Here is a 5,982-nt window from a genome sequence, read left to right on the forward strand (position 1 = left end):
TGCTCATATGTCTATGACATGTTTTATTTATTTTCTTCTCAATGGTGAACAATGAGAGAGAAACTTGTGCCTGCTAAGAATTTGCTCTCCCACTGAGGTTCTCCCACAGATCTCTCAGATTCTTGAAGGATTTTTATATATTTGAATTGCACAAAAGTGTCCATAAGATCCTAAAAGAGTTTTCTCAACATAGGAAGACATTGCCATAGGAGATACTGCATGGTAAATGAAAGCAAAATTCACAGTTGCAGCATTTTATTACATAATGCATTTGAAACCTTGAGTTCCAGTTAAGACCAGAATCTCAAATTTATGTAAACCAGTTTCTTATTTGTTCCTTTAAATAACTTTCATTCAACACAGGTCACTGGACATTTTCTATCTTCTGTATTTCTGGAAATACTCCCAGAGTCAGGCTGCAATCAACTCCTAGTACACTACTGCAATTCTCATTACACATCACAATTCATACACATGCCCCTCTTGTCCATCTGCTTGTATCATTAAGGTTGGTCTGGTTCTTTATGCATATACTGCATATATGACCATCAGTTGTATATAGAACATGGATGTCCAAGCATCTTGACTTTTGAAAGACTCTTTCATAATAAAAATTCTGCCTTACTCTGTATTCTGAACCCTTTCTCTGCCTGCTATGCCCTCTACCAGTTCTCCTTGCCAATCCCTGTATTGACAGACACTTTCCATTTAAATCTAGCCTCAATGTACAGCCTTTCATGCTCTCAGCATTTTCTGTCACTGGCTAAAATTTCACTATTTTTTTCACTTTTGAAGTGGGCATTTATCTCTACCACTAGAAAGGACTGCATCCCTGATATTATTTTTCTCCTCTGGATCTTACCATATTCTCAATTATGGGGAGAGACATGTAATGTCTCCACAAGTGTTATACTGAAATATTGGACTAGTAAAATTACTCCTCAATTATGTCAATATGTACTGGGTTCAGAGGGGCACACATGTACTTGCATGTACTTGAGAGGTTGAGACAGGCTTCTGTCATGTTTCTAGCCAATCAAGAAATTTATTGACAACTTTTCTCCAAATATAATCACATGGGTTTAAATTTTCTATGAATCTTTTCTAATACAAATTCTGCCTCACTCTGTATCTTGCTACCTTTCTCTGCTTGATCCATCCTCTGTAATTTCTCCTTCCCAATTCATATATCATCAGATAAACCCATTCCATTTAAAAACTTTTCTATATACAGCCTTTCATACTCTCTGCATTTCCTGCTTCTGGCTGATAACCTCACTTTTTAAGTGTCCATTCATCTCAATCTAGAAAAGATTTAATTCCTGGCACCTTTTGGCTCCTCTAGCTCTTACTACAAACTCAAATATGAGGGAAATAATTAAAATTGTTGACAGCAACATAAAGTAGAATTTGTCCCATCAAGTCCAGGAACTGATACAGTAGAAAGGAAAAGGAATGTTTACAGGTCCCATGTTTATTACCCAGAATGATAATTGGGAGTATCTGAGATTGCCCTATTGAAAACACAAGCAGATTCTGACAGGAATAAGAGGCTTAATCATGGAAGTTTCACACAAAAGTAACTTCTAAAATTTTAAGATAAAGAAATTTAAAAAATATATAAAAAAAGCAAAAGAGTTCATTGATAAAGATGTTAATGTGATTACTCTTTTGGGACACTAAAGATGGGGTTAAATGGATTTTTAAAATTTAAAATTTGAAGGAAGAGATAGTATAAACTGTGATGTTTCATATTTTGCTGGAAATTGAGTATTTTTTTCTCTGAAATCTTCTTTCACTTTGAGTGGGTCAACCTGTGAGTTATTATAGGTCTTATATGTGGCATGGTGACACCTAGTGTCTCCCAATGGTGTTCTAAAGTATTGGATCAGTAGAACTACATCCCTATGATGTACTGCACTCAGAGGGTCATGCCTGTAATTGCAGATCCTTTAGAGGCAGATGTAAGCCCCTGTCAGATTGCCAGCAAACAAGGAAATTAATAAACATTCTGTCCCAAATATGAAGACATGGGTTTAAAATAATTCCTATGGTGCTTGACAGGATACACATATTCCTGCATAAAATACAAAGGATCACATTCCAACAGTTAAATATTTCAAATAATGTCTATATTCACCTAAACTCATGCTTAATTTAAAATTATCATTGGGAAAATAAAATTTTAGAATTATAGTTACTGTTCCTTTTTATTTGGATAAATTTTCTTTAACATTAATATTATAAGGTAGTTTAAGTAAATCTGTGAATGTTTCAGGAGAGTCACACTTGGACATTTCAATAGAGGAAGTGGAGGAGAGACTCCATGGCACTGGATTTAGCCAGCAACAGGTATGCATACATGTCATTTTGAATTCCAAATATCTTTCTTCTTTTGTTTCCAGGAGGTGAATTAGGGCAAATGACATAACCTAATACACTTTGGGCATCCAACATCACAATTTCATATTTAATTGTACAACATTTAAGTGGTCATGAATCTGAAAATAGTTTTAGAAATCAAGTTGGATTAAAGATAAACTTTATGCAGGAAATTGGACCAATATTTTAGAACACTGTTTTGTTTTGAATTGTGTAACATCCTTAAATGATGAGAGATAGAGACTGAGAAGTAATCAGTTGACACTAGGAACATACATAAATATAATGACCAATGAACAGATTCATGTAAAATCATCTTCATTTCCAAAGGATCACCACTGAATTTCACATTACCTGCCACTCATACCATAGTTAAAGAAATCATATTCCATTATTTCTAATGTCTTGATTAAAGAAGATAAAAACTGCAAAACAGACACACACCTTCTTGTTAATAGAACCAAAACCATTCAGGATACATACTTTACTGATAATATACAAAAAATATCTATCAGGTTTATGTTCTTTCCCTTCAAGAATGCAAAAGAATTACTAAATATATTTAACTTATCTCTTTACACAGTGTTAGGGTAAAGTACTTTGATGCATTTGTTGGGATGTTATAAAATATTGGAGGTGTCATTTTGCCTCCTGGTTCTCATGTTGTATGTGTCAGCCAGTGGAGGATTTGCATATCTTTCAATGAATTTCTCTTCCTCATCTAACTGTGGGTTCTTGTAATATGCAGGTTTGTCATGGAGATGGGTCTGGTTTGGTGCATTGTTTATATCTGAGCATCACATCTGAAAATGAGCATGATACACATGCTGGTTTCATTCAGTATCTCTGCAAGGAGAAAGAATACACTCAATTAATGATCACAGCTTACAGAAATATATTTACCATGAGTAAATAAAATGTATGTATTAAATGATCTCAAGAACACCACAAAATAAGGGACTGAGTGGGAAAACTCAGCTTCATCAACACTGCTGCATATGCTTGTGTCTCCTGTGCAAAGTATTGTTGCAAATAATTTAATGGTCTTATTTCTAATTCCAATGATTTCACATATATGAGAATGGTGATGTCCAAAGAGTGATGATGAAATAAAATCTATATGCAAGTAATTATCACTATTATTGTTTTCCAGAGTGACTCTGAGCAACATGCAGAGGTGTGTGCTTTTTGTGGACATGCAGAAGGTAAGAACCACATGAGGATCCAAAGTACCTTGCAGAGAATATTGCCAAAAATATGGGCACTACTATATAGTAAATGCTCAAAGAGTGTGTCTGTTACCTAGCTATTGAACAAAAGGGAAGATAAGGAATGGCATAACATATTAGGTTTCAGCCACAGGTTTAATTGTGGGTATTGCTAAAGAAGAGAATAGTGAATTTCTTTAAGATATGCTTTTATCTCAGGTAAATTGGAAATAAGGAAAAGGAGAGAAAAAGAGGAAAGGAAGACTGAGAACTACACTAAATACACAGATTCAAAAAGGAAAAAGAATCAGTGGTTCTCAGGAGAGGTTGGGAAATTCAAGCCCCACATGAGAAGGGAAAGGAGCAGTTTTTTTCACACTGTGGGAAGAACTTGTTAGTTTCAAGTTTTCAAGATGAATGAAAGGGAGTGTAGATCTGTCTCAACCTTGGTGAGTTTTTCACAGTTGGAAATGGATTAGGCATGAAGACCTGATCCACAAAGCTAAGTTCGTTGACCAACACTGAGTGGAAATATATAAAATCTAATGATTGCAACATGGAGCCACTCTCTATGACAAAAAATATATGATAGAAACAGCAAATGAAAAATTAAAAAGACATATGAGTAGTCAAGGGGAATCCCCCAAATCCACAGGTATCTAAAATTCACTTTGGAAAGATTACAGATCCTTTGAAAATTTAATTTGAGGGAACTCCAAGGGAGGAATCCAGAGCTGCATTCTCATTAACATAGATGAATTGGAAGCTGACAAACTTTACACTGGAACTGTAAAACTGTATGGAATCATCTCTGGGGACCATGTTCCAAAGCTTCTGACTCAGGAGGTCCTGGTTTCAACATGTCCATTACATTCAAAGGTGATTCTTGTTGATCCTGGCCTACAGAAAATACTATTTGTTGCCAGAGAATGGATGTCCTTTTGGGAAATACACAAGAACATTTCCTGGTTTCTACAGTTCAGGACACAAACGCATGAAGTGCAAGCATAAATCTGACTTTCATTCTGAGCAGGTCTCTTGAAGACTGGGAGCAACTCAGAAGATGAGATGGCAAAAGTATATGACTAAAATATATTTGTTAGTTTGACAGGCAAGAAGGAGTGGCAAAAAGTCATACAAAGAACAAAAGAGGCAAAGACACAAGCTCCCACCTCAGATTTTTCTTTGGAAAACCTAAAGGGGAAGGGAAATGAGAGAGGAACCAGGAATTATGATGAAATGGAGAAAATGTTCCTCAGCTTTTTTCACCTTGTCTGATTTCAAATGCAAATCTTGTATAGAGATGATTGGAACCCATGGGGGCTGCAAGAATCAGGGCATTCCACAGCTCCCAATTTGTCCCCTCCTTATCTAATAGACACTAAAATGTGTGAGGCTTCCATCTGTGTCATTGAGGTGAGCAAATTTGGATTTTTGAAGCATTCATTGTTTAAAAGAAGGCTAATTTTCCTTTGGTACTCTTCTTATAATCATCATTAATTGTTTTGTTTCTATCAGTACTTTATTGGTGTGCTGTTGGAAAACCAGGTCTTTGGCATGACAGAATAGCAGGATATTAGTGAGGTATCTTTGGAACTCAAGAAAGCAAATGTTGTTATCACCTGAGAGACTTGAACAAATACATGAAATGCCATTCCAGATTCATTTTTAACCAGAAGCCAGTAAGCAGGTTATTCCTAAAACACCATCACTGTTACTCTTAGTGAATTTACCACTTACTATGAAACACAATAATTTATTGATATCTGATAATTCTGCAAGCTTTCAGAACACTTTTGTTTTGGACTGATTTTCTGAACTCTTTATGAATTCTCAAACTTTTTTTTCACAGATATGGGACCACACACTTCACACAAAAGAGCAAAAAGAAACTTGATGGTGGTGAGATGAGGGGACACAGGAAAAGGAGATGCATCAGTTGCCAGCATGGGTATGAACAAACACAAACAACCAAATGTACACTAGCAGTTATTCTAAACACATATCTAAGCTGAGTAGCTCAGAAAACTGTCTCAGATGAATAAACAATTGTACCTTCTTCTGAAATCTCATCACAACTTTGGACTTCATAATTATGAGGCAAATGACAAACTGGAAATGTACTTATCATAAAATGGATTAAATGATTCTGAGAAGATTCACTCAAGTTGCCAGCTGCCACATTTTCATACTCCTTTGACATTGATCTTCTCTGGGTCCCTCTTTCCTCCTCTGAATACAGACCACTCTGCCCTCCAGCATTCTCTATCTTGCCATTAGTATATATGCCAATATCTTTGTGTTAATGGTCATTGCAGATGGGTTTTACCATTGGATACTTGACTGAAAACTTTTCAAAACTTCTATTCCTGACTCTGATTCAGAACTTTTA

The 5,982-nt window shown here is 35.6% G+C and overlaps 1 long non-coding RNA gene across 1 annotated transcript; it reads left to right on the forward strand.

Moving 5' to 3' along the window:
* Nucleotides 1-2,274: 2,274 nt before the first annotated feature.
* Nucleotides 2,275-5,535, forward strand: LOC124973893 (uncharacterized). The gene is made up of 3 exons (XR_007106717.1): nucleotides 2,275-2,352; nucleotides 3,536-3,587; nucleotides 5,443-5,535. It is a non-coding gene; the product is annotated as an uncharacterized LOC124973893 (long non-coding RNA).
* The last annotated feature ends 447 nt before the right edge of the window (nucleotides 5,536-5,982 follow it).

Source organism: Sciurus carolinensis, unplaced genomic scaffold, assembly GCF_902686445.1.
Source record: "Sciurus carolinensis unplaced genomic scaffold, mSciCar1.2, whole genome shotgun sequence".
NCBI classification, from domain to species: domain Eukaryota; kingdom Metazoa; phylum Chordata; class Mammalia; order Rodentia; family Sciuridae; genus Sciurus; species Sciurus carolinensis.